This window comes from Dermochelys coriacea, chromosome 11 (genome assembly GCF_009764565.3).
Source record: "Dermochelys coriacea isolate rDerCor1 chromosome 11, rDerCor1.pri.v4, whole genome shotgun sequence".
Taxonomy (NCBI): domain Eukaryota; kingdom Metazoa; phylum Chordata; order Testudines; family Dermochelyidae; genus Dermochelys; species Dermochelys coriacea.
In genome coordinates, this window is record NC_050078.2 from 62,648,496 (window position 1) to 62,662,477 (window position 13,982).

General features: G+C 47.3%; 1 long non-coding RNA gene across 2 annotated transcripts in view; it reads right to left on the reverse strand.

The window, feature by feature from the left end:
- Positions 1-13,982, reverse strand: part of LOC119863672 — an 80,378-nt gene that overhangs the window by 63,152 nt on the left and 3,244 nt on the right. Inside the window, exons 2-3 of one of the 2 annotated variants that reach the window (XR_005295703.2) lie at positions 13,734-13,854; positions 12,644-13,626 (exon numbers count right to left, since the gene is read on the reverse strand). This is a non-coding gene — a long non-coding RNA (uncharacterized LOC119863672). Of the gene's footprint in view, positions 1-12,643; positions 13,627-13,733; positions 13,855-13,982 lie in introns of those variants that run through there. The other variant, XR_006278090.1, reaches the window with a different exon arrangement.

Consider the following 13,982-nt stretch of genomic DNA (forward strand, 5'->3'; position numbering starts at 1 on the left):
CTTTCCTCCTTCCTCATGATGGCGGGGGATGAGACGGGTGAGACCTCTCCAGTAGCCCGAGCTCCCCCTCCCCCGCCTGCCCCTCTGTCACCCCCCCAAGCTTCTACCTCCGCTGCCAAACCATCTGCCATCGCCCCCGCTGGGGCACCAGCAGCGACGGGCACCGGGGTGACCTCCACTGCTGCCACGTCTCTCACCCCCTCAGATTTGGGGGGAGTCCCCCCAGCCGGCGGGAAGGGCCAGGGGAAAAAGAAGGGGAAGGGCCCCGCTAAAAAGACCAGGCCCTCCATGGCAGGGGCTGCCCCCAATGCCCCGGCCCCATCTCCAGCTGGGTCGCCCCTCCCCGCTGTTCCCTCCACGAGCTCTGCAGGTGTCCCTCCCCAGGCCCCCAGAGCATACGCCCAGGTGGCGGCAGCCCCCCCGCCTGCCGCTACGTCATTTCTCCAGCCCACCGCCTCCACTACCATCTATAGCGGCCAGGGCCCCTTTCCCACCATGACCAGGAAGCACGGCGTCCGTTGCCTCCTGGTGCCCGCCTCACCCCACGTGGAAACCTATGTGCGGGCGTTGGCGAGGGTGGTGGGGCCCACGGCCATTGTGGCGGCCTCCAAAATATATGGCAAGGTCGTCTTCCTCTTAGCATCGGAGGCCGCCGCCCAGGAGGCGGTGGAGAAGGGCCTGGCGGTGGGGGGCGTGTTTGTCCCCTTAGAGCCGCTAAAGGACCTGGGCGTCCGCCTGGTCCTGACCTCCGTCCCTCCCTTTCTCCCCAATGCCGCACTGTTACCCGCCCTTTCTACCTTGGGGAAGCCCATCTCTATCATCAGCCCTCTCCCGTTGGGCTGCAAAGACCCCGCCCTCCGTCATGTCCTCTCGTTCCGCCGGCAAGTGCAGCTTCAACTGCCGTCGGCGGCGCGCGACGGAGAGGCACTGGAGGGGTCCTTCCTAGTCCCCTACCAGGGGGCCCGTTACAGGGTGCATTATTCCACGGGGGAGGCCCGGTGCTACCTCTGCCGGGCGATGGGGCACGTCCGGAGGGACTGCCCCCTGGCCCGGGAAGGAGGGGCATCCAGGACACCCGAGCCCCAGCAGGACACCGGCCCCGTCATCGCCGACGCCCCTGGCTGCCCGGCACCCGAAACTGCCCCTCCTCCTTCCCAGTCCACCATTGCTCCCGCTTGGGCCCAAGGGGTACCTCCCCCACTATGCCCAAACGAGCGGGAGAACCCCTCCCCCGCTGTTTGCAATCTGGCGAGGCCTGTGGAGGAGGGTGCGGCAGGTACACTGCCCTGCATGGGAGAGGACCCGCCCCAAGGGGAATCTTCCCTCCCTTGTGCTGCCCCACCGTTACCCCCTCGAGTCCCTGAGCCATCGCCTCTGCCCCCTGACACAACCCCTGCTAGCCAGCCCCCGGATGATGCCATGGAGGGCTGGGCCCTAGTCCAGGGGAAGCGGGGCAAGCAGAAGGCTCGAGCTCCGCTCCTCCCATCTGATGCGGAGGCCCCCCGGAAGACCAGGAAGGGGGCACCGATGCCGAGCCTTCCGCTCTACCCACGGGTGTGTTCCACCCACCAGAGCCGGCTGGGGAAGACGTGGCAGCACTGGAAGACGGTATCTCCCCTCCACGGGAGTCCCTCCCCTCCAAGACCCCCGAGGCACTATTTGAAACCCCAGTGTGCCCCGAAGTAACCATCGCGTCAGGTGCCGGCGGGGAGAATCCTGGGGTAGCGGAAAACAATTTCCCCTCTATATATGAGGAGATCGAGGCCCTGGGTCTGACCCCGGTCACCCAAGGGGAGGACGATCCTATGCCAGCGGGCCTCGATCTGGGCGACTTCTTTCCAGCCCCCTTTTCCCCATACTCCCTCCCCATAACCGTTGCTTCTGCTCCCACCTCCGAGGAGCCCCTGGACTCCTCCATCAACCCGGCTGCAGAGGGCACCCCGCTGAGAGCCACCGAGCCAGTTGAGGCGACGGCCAGTGCCACGCGGCTGGAACCTGAGCCACCAGGGGCATCCCTCGCTGGTGAGGAGCGAAATGGTGTCTTCCACACAAAAGAGATCACCGTGACCCCATCTACTGATGGCATGACCCCATTTGGGGGCCTGACCCACAGTTTGGGAACCATTGTCCGATGTTTTGATCAAGCCGATGCTATTTGCCCATCTCCCTTCTTTTAGTGCATTACAAGGTAGCTGCATTATTTGTATCGTGTTCCAAATCAAGAGAAAAGTTGGTGCTATGTTCTCTGAGGAATCATTGGTATTACCAACATTTTAAGAAATTGACTTATTTAGCATGATAGCACTCAGAAGGTTTTGTTACACAAATTTAAGGCAATAATCCCCTTAGGAAATGTAGCAACCATTAGTTATAAAATCCCTCTCACTGTTGTCATCCCAGGATTGGCTGGTATAATTAAGGAAATACAACAGGAGCCGGAATCTTTCTGGCTCAACAGACTTTGATGGATAGAAGATGAAGAATGTAAATGCAGTCTTTCCCAAACCTAACCTCAGAGTGGGCAAGTATGGCAGCATAGTTAAAATAACTGGGGTTGGACTACGCACAATGAGGAACACCTCAAATGGGTTGATGTACTCAATGAAGGAAATGCCAAAAAACTTATCAGATAACTGGACCAGGAAGCCAGAATCATGAAATACTGACCACTGACGAAGCCAGTTACCAGACAAGATGGGCTGGGCTGGCATGGCAAATCCTACATTCTGATGACTAGCATATGCAGTATCTTTATCAACAATACTCCCAACCCGACCAATGATCTCGACTCCTCAACTCAGACTGAAGCTCCTCCTTGCCAGACTTGATGACTGTGACAAGAGAAGGCAGAGGGAACAATGGGATGAATCCTGGAACAGGCCTGGGATTTGATGGACTCAAATGAACCAGGTTATGAACATGACCAAGTATTTTAGGCTTTTACTTCTTTTGATAATCGTACCTCTTGTGGTTTCATTTTATTTGAACTCAGGTTTTAAGATATATTTGGATTAGTTGTATTGTGGAAAAACACAGAGATATTCTTGGCGTTCAGATATAAATATGGGGTTCTCATCAGTGTTTTCAGTTGAATTTTAATGGCAAAGCTGACATAGGTTCTTATATAAAGGCCAAATTTCCAGGCTAACTTTTATCCATAGTTGTGCAAAATCCCTTGGATTGACTAATCCTAGCCCTGTCATGCTAAATAAAAAGACAGACAGATCTGGAATGTGGAGATAAGCCTATAGGTTGCTGTCAGTCCAGTTATGATAGCAGCAACTAGCTTAACCAACGCAACATGGGGAAATTGCATGGGTAATGGGCGTGGATTGAACAATCTCCCAGAAAATACTTGATAAATAATGCCTTTTGAAGATAGCTAATAAAGTGCAATTTGGATCTAGACTGTCTGAACTTTTGGATGAAATGGAGTTTTCGTGCTCTCGTCGCTCATATCAGAGCCCAGGAACAGGCTCAATACACCAATTCCTGCAGGAGATGATGCAGCAGCTATCAAATTAATGAAATTAAACTTGTCCCCAGAGCCAGTTGGCATACTTCAGGATTTTGCTGCTTAATTAGTGGGCTTTGTTATGATCCTGCTTCAGTGGTTCCATGGGATTCTGAACTCAAGAGAGGAGCTGTGTGCCATGAATCTAGTTTCCATATTTTTTAGTCCATAAGAAAACTAAGGGGGTCCCAAGAAGTGGTCTGGACATTAACATTTTGGCAAAGGTACTGAGGGGGTCAGGCCAAGAATTCTATGACCAAAATCCACTGCAGCTGATCAGTCAGGATACTAGACTTGATCCTGCACAGTGTCATGTATATAAATCCAAATTATAAGGTGATGACCAGGGCAGGGAATGCAGGGAACCAAGCTCCTGTGCTAATGAAACCACTGCTGTGCAGATGTCAAGTAACTCTTCCTTAGCAGCGGGAGGAAAGCCAGAGTTGGAAATACACAGCTAAGGAACTCACTTGCATGCTGGTGTCTGTTCAGACGTGTGCATTTTTGACTCACATCCTACTACTTTATTAGCAGGTGTTCCTGCGCGTAAAGGAGGGGGATGAAATTTACCCTGTGCAGAGGGCCAGCACAAGGTCTGCTTGCCACTGGAGTCCCAGAGGGCTGAAATAGGACTTCAGTGATTTTAACACACCTTTTTGTAGGCCCTCTGTAAAGAGATGTATTTCACCCTGAGCGCACAGGGATATGGAGACTTACTGAATTTCAGTGTTTGGCGATGCCTATTGCATAACGATACCTGCACCCATAGCTGGGTTCTGTTCACATTATTGTCTCTGTATTCAGGTCTGTGTGTAGGTCACCAAGTCCAGGCAGTAGTGGAATACAACAGGGGATGGGAGGCATGAATTCCAAAGTCAAGGACTACCAAGAACACCCTGCCACCAGCCTCCTCCCATTTAACCTGAGAGCATAGCTTGAACGCTTCCAATGACACATCAAAACCGTCATGGTAATGCATGGAGACAGAGGCATCGCTCAAATAGTCAGGAGCCAAGCCATTTAAAGGACTTTAAAGGACAAAAACCAATTCCTTAAACTTCATCTTGGAGTCAATTTAGAGTCAATATTGATAGGTGGCTAGGGCCTTGGATTAGCAGTCACCTGCTGTGGCACATCATTGCCACTTTTTATGCTTTTTTCCCCTCCCACCTTTCCTTTATATTGTCTGTTTACATTGCAAGGTTCTTAGGACAAGGACTCTCTCTTGCTAAGTGTGTGCACTGTGTCTAGAGCAGCGATCACCGACTGGTCGATCCTGGCGACTCTCCCAGTTGATCGTGATCTTGGGCCACTAAAGGTCTGGCAGTGCAGCAGGACTGCCACTAAGGCAGGTTCCCTTCCCTGCCTGCCCCGGCCTCACGCCATACCTGGAAGCGTCCATACCTGGAAGCGTCCAGCACGGCCTCGCGGCCCCATTGGCCTGGAATGGGGAACTGTGGCCAATGGGAGCTGTGGGGGCGGTGTCTGTAGAGAGGTGCAGTGCGCAGAACCATATGCCCCCCCCCAAGGGGCCACAGTGCATTGGTCCCTTCTGGGAGAGGCATGGGGCAAAGGCAAGTCTGCCTTAGCCCTGCTGTGCTGCCAATGGAAAGCTGCCCGAGGTATATGCCACCTGGCAGAGCCTGCACCCCAACCACCAGCCCTGAGCCCCCTCCTGGAGCCAGCAACCCTCATCCCCTCCTACACCCCAACCCCCTGCCCCAGGCTCAGCCCAGAGCCCCCTCCCACACTCCAAACCCCTCAGCCCCAGCCCAGAGCCCACATCCGCTCCCGAACCCCAACCCCAGCATGTTGAAAGTGAGTGAGGGTGGGGGACAGTGAGCAACAGAGGGCGGGGGGGATGAAGCAAGCAAGGCGGGGCTTTGGGGAAGGAGTAGGGCCTTGGGAAGGGGCAGGGTAGATCCTGGGTTGAACTTAAAATCAAAAAGTGATTTTGAGAGTAAAAAGGTTGGAGACCACCGGTCTAGAACAATGCGGCCCTGATCTCAGTTCAGTCCTCCAGGTGTTACCATAATATTAACAATAATCAATGAAATGTGGACAAGAGTGATCCAGCGGATATAGTGTACTTGGACTTTCAGAAAGCCTTTGACAAGGTCCTTCACCAAAGGCTCTTAAGCAAAGTAAGCTGTCATGGGATAAGAGAAAAGGTTCTCTCATGGATCAGTAACTGGTAAAAAGACAGGAAACAAAGGGTAGGAATAAATGGTCAGTTTTCACAGTGGAGAGAGGTAAATAGAGCATCCCCCTAGGATCTGTAGTAGGATCAGTGCTGTTCAACATATTCATAAATGATCTGGAAAGACAGATAAACAATGAAGTACCAACATTTGCAGATGACACAAAATTAGTCAAGATAGTAAAGGTCAAAGCTGACTGCAAAAAGATACAAAGGGATCTCACAAAACAGGGCAACAAAATGACGAATGAAATTCAATGCTGATAAATGCAAAGTAATGCACATTGAGAAACATAATTAAGGCTGTGGTTTAGTCACATATATTTTGTAAAAGTCATGGACAGATCATGGACAGTAAACAAAAATTCGTGGCCCATGATCTGTCCATGACTTGTACTATATACCCCGACTAAGTCTTGGGAAAGGGGTGCTGAGGGTGGGGGTGGGGGGGTCAGCACAGGACCCCTGCTGCTGCTGTGGGGGGAAGAGAGGGTTGCCAGGCTCCCTACCATGTACAAAAATGATGGGATCTAAATTAGCTATTACCCATCAAGAAAGAAATATTGGATTCATTGTGGATAGTTCTCTGAAAACATCTTTTCAACGTGCAGCAGCAGAAGCTGTCAAAAAAATAAACCTAACAAAATGTTAGGAAACATTAGGAAATAGATAGCTAATAAGACAAAAAGTATCATAATGCCACTATATAAATCCCCCTGGTCGCCAGGGGAAGTTGTGAAGGCCAAAAGTACAATTAGGTTAAAAAAATTAGGTTCATGGAGGATAGGTCCATCAATGGCTATTAGCCAAGATGGTCAGGGACACAACCCCATGCGCTGGGTGTCCCTACACCCCTGACTGCCAGAAGCTGGGACTGGATCACTCAATAAATTGCCCTGTTCTGTTCATTCCCTCTAAAGCATCTGGGACCAGCCACTGTTGGATGACAGCATACAGAGCTAGATGGATCTTTGGTCTGACCACGTATGGCCGTTCTTGTGTTTAAAATGGGTAGCCAGTGCAGAGGTGCAACATGCTCTCTACATAAAACTTTATTTAATAAACAGGCTGCCTCATTCTGTCCTGCGAAAAGTGGTCTGAAAGCATAGCCCTATGTAGAGTACCTTGCAGTAATTCTCTCTGAAGGTGACAAAGACACAGACAAATGTGGTGAAAGTCTACATTCAACAGGAAAAGACAACTTTTTTGCCAGGCGTAAATGGTTAAAAGCACTCTTGGCTGCTGTTGCTACCTGGGTACCCACAAGCAGCTGGGGACATAGCAAGATGCACAAGGTGCATACCTTAGCTACAAATTGCAGACAAACTCCCCCACCAGAGGCACTGCTATAATTGTCACCTGTTCTCGTTGGCTCCCACAGTCAACAGCATTTCCATCCTAGCTGGGTAGAGTCTCACAACAGCAGGAGTGAAAGGGGTGGAAATAGAAAGACCCAGTCCTAGTGCCATGAAGGTATCCTGAGTCCAAGTCCAACATCTCAACCACAAGACCATCCTTCCTCTCTGCGAGCTTCTCTCTCACATAGACACAAGTCATTAGCTCCTTACCTCCGCCATGCTGATCAAAAAGGATAATCACCCTACACTGAATTGAATTGGGCTATCCCAAGGTGACTATTATTAACATGCAGATACTGGTGTGTTACTCTTACAATGGCATGCTCTCAAAAGAATGATCAAAATTTTAACCAATAAAGCTGCAGAGGGATTTAATTCACAGCCTTGGTTCCTTATTGCTCCAGATGATAGGGTATACTACAGGACAATGAAAATGCTCTGATGCCTACTACCCAAAATATACATGGTTATTGGAAAATCCACTGGGTTAACAATGATGAGGGCACTTTGAGGTATAAGCCATGGATCTCTCGAGCCATAAACACAACTTGGGCTGTCTCTTTCCAAACATATTTCTGAAAGGCACTTCCATTCCTCTGTATCCTATTTCACTGGCCAGAGGAGAGTCATCTCTGCACTCATCTGCTGTCAGAAAAGATTTGTTACACTGTGGATTATTCATTGCTCAGCAAGTCATTCTAAGGAACTGGAGCAGAAATAATCCACCCAAAAGCGTTGTTGAAACTGGCAGAACTGAAACAAAGGCCTCTTGCTCAAAACTACTGCTTCAGGATCATGGGGAAGTCTGGGGCTTTTCAAAGACACTGCTGTTTGATGGGATTATGACCTTGGGGGAAAAGGAGGCTGGGAATTTCAAAGGATGTTAAGGAAGTTAGGAGTCCAACACCCACTGGACTGGGAAATGGGTGCCTACTCTGTTAGACCCTTTGTAAAGCCCAGCCAGTGTCTCTGTTTATGTGATTTGTCAGAATTGAATAGTTTATTTGTTGCTGTTCTTGACAGGCTTAAGTGTAGCCTGTAGGCTAAATCTCCCATCATCTAAACTCCATCCAGCCCCACTGAAGCCAATGAACACATGGATCAAGATGGGTGAAAGACTTTACACGACAGTCAATAGGTAATACACCCTACGCTTCCTGCATCTGGACATCACTAGATAAAAAAAACAAACCTAGGTTTAAAGTAAAGTATTCTGTAGGGATAATCAGTTGAATGAAATGGGACCAGGATGACACTCTAATGGGGTGGTCGGAGGGCTGTAATAGAAACTCTCTTTCTTAGCACGGTATAGTGTTTTTATCATTTTGTTTTTAACATAAGACATGAGAGCTCTTTCAAAGCCCACTCCAAAGAGGGCAAGCATGAGGGAAATCTGAAAGGCGACAGCAAGCAGTCAATGTCTGATCCAAAGGCTGCCAAAATGGGTGGGTTTGCATTCCCAAGACACATAGCAGAAAGAACATCAAACATGATTACATGTGTGGCAACTGGAAGAGCAACTAACCCCAGGCTGTGTAGAATATTGAAGACTCTTGCATACGCTAGAGCATAAACATCTTCTGTAAAGCTGTCCTCATTTCCTCTGGTGTACCTAGATGTGCTAAATTTTATTTGGAAGTTAGTAGAACAGACATGGACTTTATATGTTTATTTTGATATCACACTAATGGGGTCAATTTTTTGCACAGAGCGTGTACTTACATATATGGCTTGATTTTTTCAGAGATGTTGCAAACCAAGAACTCTCACTGACTTCAAGTGGCGATATAGGTACTCATCCCTTCTAAAAATCAGGCCCATCCTGTGTGTGTAATAAATATATCTTTTTTATTTACCTCAAAATTAAAAAGAGGTTTTCATATGAAGTCAGCTTTACATCTATTTCATTCAGATAACACCTAGAATATCCTCTAAGGTTTTGAATACATTTACATCCTTTCACAATTAACCCTAATGAGACAAATGTAGCATTTTTCCAAGCAAATATACTCAAAGCTGGAAAATACACAGTGCTTAAATAGATCTCATTATATCAGCTACCCCAAATCTCTCCTCTTTATATACTGAGGATTAGGCTTCTTTTCACTGTCATGCAACATTAAAATAGGAAGGCATACACAAGGCTGACATGGATTTGACAAAAAATTAATGATTTGTACATCACTTTAATGCTTTAAATCTGCAATTCATGTATGCTAATTAGGTCATAATGGGGCTGTCTGAGAACAGAACTGTCAACAGGCTTCTCTGAAGGTTTCTGGAAACAGAGATACAGCACTACCGGCCCCTGGTTGGCTCCTGGAATCTGCGCTGTAACCTGGCAGATCTATGATACCATTTTTTTCTTACACAATTGTTTCCTGGCTGTGGTGCTTTAATCTATCAGAAGGATGATGGCATATCTCAAATAGCTAGCTCCTGGATTCTGTGATACATCCTACTGGAAACTGTGTATAGTCACTATATCTCAGTGATTGATTCTTGGATTTTAAGCGGTCACACTGTATCTCTGAGGGCAGCTGTCAGGTTCCTGGATGCATGAGGATGTATTTATGCAGCACGGTATGAAAAAAAAATACATATAACTCTTTCATTTACAGATAAGTAAGGTTGTAAAACTTAGAGGAAAAAAAACAAAGGGGAATTCAAAGCAGGGCTGTATTTTATGCTCCTGTTGAAAAGCCTTGCATATCTTTCTGTTACAGGAAAATAAAACTACTCCCTTATTCAGAGATCTCTTCTTTAGTCTTGCACTAGTGGTGCAAAGACACAGGCTGTCACAGCAGAAATCATTGTGAAATCCAGCAATGTCAATGGTTCTAAGCCCCTTTACACCAGAGGAGGATCTGGACCTAGATCATCCTATATGTCTGTACATCACCTTGCACATTTTGGGCACTGTCACAGTATAAATAATAACGTCCACCAGCAGGCCTTTGTGAAGGTGCAATCATCACAGGTTGTTCTTTTTTCTTCATGCCTTGGTTACGAAAGTGAGCCTTCTTATAATGTCACATGTTTACTGTGCAAGGCAGATATATTCAAGGACTAAGCAAAGTGGTCTCCCAGGTATCCTTTTGGGCATAGCCCCATGTAAAGCAGCATTGTAGTCCACATAAACTATCACTATTAATTGTATTACAGGAGTGCCTGGAAGTCCCAGCTGAGAGCAGGGTTCCATTGTGCTGGGCAGCGTACATACACACGGTGAGAGACAGTCCCAATCCCAAAGCACTCACAGACGAAGTAGACAGGACAGACCGGAGGGGGGAGGTAAACTGAGGCACAGAGAGGGAACGTGACTTGCCCTAAGTCACACAGCAGGTCAGTGGCAGAGCCAGGAGCACAGCCCAGGTTTCCCGAGTTCCAATATAGCATCCTTTCAATTAGGCTGTACATCCTCTCATACAATTAACATCTCTCCAATCTAGTGTCCTCTACCTAAAGCCAGTGCACAAGCTTTATTTTTAAATCTTACGTGTTTTCAGACTTACACAGAGCCACTAGCTGCAGAGATGTTGCTTTAACATAGAATGCCTGCAGGAGCTACTCCTGTTACATACACCACACAGGAGTGGTCATCATGGGGTTTGAAGGTATGAGCGGCAGTATAATCAGTTTTCATAGTAGAAACAGTGTTAGTCTGTATTCGTAAAAAGGAAAGGAGTACTTGTGGCACCTTAGAGACTAACAAATTTATTTGAGCATAAGCTTTCGTGAGCTACAGCTCACTTCATGCTATAGCTCACGAAAGCTTATGCTCTAATAAATTTGTTAGTCTCTAAGGTGCCACAAGTACTCCTTTTCTTTTTATAATCAGTGTGAGTCTCTATGAATGCCCTGGCTTTGGCCTTTTGCTGTTCAGATATTCTTGTTCCAGTATTGAGCAGTATGTGTAGACAGGTAAATAACACTGGCCTTCACACAGAAGGGGGGCATTGCTACAGAACAGATCTTATTGGAAGAATTAGAGTCATCTAAATTAAAAACTCAGCCTTTGTCAACAGTTGCTACACAAAGATATCCTTTTTCTCTCGACTCCAAGGACCGTAGAATAGCTGTAGGCCCTGAGTGTTATTGGTTGGTAAATGTGGGTCTAATGACTGTATACTTATTCATTATGCACAGGCTGTAGCTCCTTTAAGCGTAGGTAGGCTAGAGACCACATAGGAGCATGAAATATGCTTGTTTAGAGCAATATTTCCAGCACCTTTGTAAGGCATTATGCCATTGCTAATCCAGCTCTAAGATGGCTTCTGGCTGAATACAAACCGATGCTTCTGCAGCCCTGGAAGATCATACAAAGGCAGAGACAACTATTCTTATGAACTTTCCACCCTCTGTTTGCTTTTCAGCTAAGACCCATATATAGCAAGCCAACCCACACTTTTATGGCTAGGCCAAGTGAAGCAAGAGGAAGTCCAGATACAAAGCACTTGTTATAAAAAGCAAGTCCCTATGGCTTTCAAGTGCTTGGCTAATATTCAGGGGTGCGAGTGTGCATGCGTGGGAGTGAGAGAATAAATTGATTTAGGCCGCGATCCCACGAGTCCTTACATACAGGTAGCCCAAGGGTACGGTGCTCCAGTTTAGAGCAAAAGTGGGTGGAAGCTACCAGTAAGTTTAACCACTAGGTGTAAGAGTATGCCTACACAAAAGCACCACAGCAGCTGTGCTATTGTAGCACTATAGTGTAGCTGCTTCCAACGATTGACAAGAGGAGTATTTCCCCATCAGCGCTGTTAATCTCTCCGAGAGATGGTAGCCGGGTGACAGAAGTATTTCTTCCATCTCCTTCGCTGCATCTACAGCAAGGGTTAGGCTGACTTAACTACAGCACTCAGGGTGCAAAATTTTTCACAGCCCAAAGCAACATAGAAAGGCCAATCTAATTTTAGAATGTAGACCAAGCTAAGCCTCCACACTGAGCAGAATTAAATCTTAAACCTCCTGCACATCCACTCCCCTTGCTCTCAGCAGGGCAGAGTTAATGGGGGTAGAACGTAGGTGAAGAAGAGAGTCATGTTTGAAGGGACATAGGTATAAATGCATTTTCCAATATGCCAATGAGGTGCTTAGCTAGGAATTCTCTTCTTTGACCTCTCTTGCTATTACTCAGGAGGAACTTATCAGCCAAACCACAGTGTGTTAATGCAGCACTGAATTGCACTGTACTCTGTCCAATCCACCGTTTTTCATGTTCTGATGCTTCCCCGTGGTACCCAGGCACCTCACAACCACCTGCCCTTAGCAGGAAGAAGCCTTGTCTGTGCCTGCTGTGGGTCTGCTCCCCAGCTGCTCTGGCCATGGGCAACACAAGCATCCACAAGGCCTCACAGATCCCCTGTCACTCTACAGGTTATCAATAGCCTCACCCCAACCTGCAAGCCCTATGAGAATCTCCCTGGAGCTGCCAACCCCTGGTACATTGGACACTTGCAGTAGTCACAGATTTGCTGCTTCCACAGAAAACGGTACATCCCAGCTTACCAGTTCCACCTCAGGACACCACTCCACCTCATGCAGCACTGGTTATAGTGAAATTCAGTATGTTTATTTAACAAAGCATGGGGGTTCAAGTAATAGCAAATAGAAGTAGTGGAAACAAATGGTCACATATAAAACATCATCATCAGCATACATTCTAGAGCTTAGACTTCATTCTGAAGATACTTGTGTCATGTAGACCATTGCTCACCTAAAATCCTTGCAGCGCTTTACAGCCTCCTTTCATGACAAGTACACAGTGCCATCTTGCCCCTCAGGTGAAAGATTCAGCGTGTTTCTTGTCCACACACCTTCCCCAAGATATACCAGTCCCATCCTTTGTCATTATTCATGACCAAGACACTCCCTGTGTTTAGTTATATCTTGTAGATTTCGCCGCTAGCTTAGAATGCACATTGGTGGAAGCCAGGACGAGCCTTTTATGCTTGTGGGGTGGCTATTGGTGTCAGGGATCCGATAGTAGCATAAGATTAACCCCAGGTTACAGGGCAGGCAGTGACTGAACTCCTGACTGGTTTGGGTAGTCCCCAGAACATCACAGGGAGGCACTCCGCGTTAGTCAATGGAATTCACCCTGCAGGGCAGGAAATTCCTCACAGAAAAGGAGGTATATTAAGGCTCTGGGACAATATCCGTACAAACACTCCTCTAAGTCACCAATATTACCCAGCTTGAGACACCAGGGACCTGATTTTCATAGGTGCCAAATTCCCAGAACCAAATTATTGGAAGCTGTGGGTACTTAGACGAAGGTACGAAACTTAGGACGAAGGTATAGTCAAGTTGGACACACAACAATTCAGCCACCCTGAATCAGAAGCCAGCTTTATAAAACACTGACCTAAATGCCTGAAATATCCACGGACCAGCTTTGATACCCTTATCATTGCACCTTACTGCTTGAGTGATCCTACTTATTTTTCAAGTTCCCTTATCACTTTTCTTTCTCCTTCATTTTAGCTGCTTCCCCATTTCTGCACGTCTGCCAGCCAGCCTCTTCCATATGCATGTTGCTTGTCATTTTACTTGGAAAATACAACGGTAAAGCATAATTAGTATTAATGATGAGAGAGATTGAGTTTCTTATTTGTATTAATTGCTGATTAATGCTTTAAATATCTCTAGCACTTACAAGTATTTGGAATTAGATGTATTCCTTTCTGTAGTGTCTTCTCTGAGGGGAGGCTCTTACCAACAGGCATTGACTCAACTGGAGCATGCAGTGAAGTTGTTTATATGCTCAGGGTCTGTTACTACAAAAACAGGGAAAACACTGAAGGAGCTTCCTTTAGGGGGAAGAATTATTTCACAGCTAGTGCTTAACAAAGATGTATTTAAAATCTAAACACACAATTGTCACTGTTGAGCTGGAGGGGCCTTG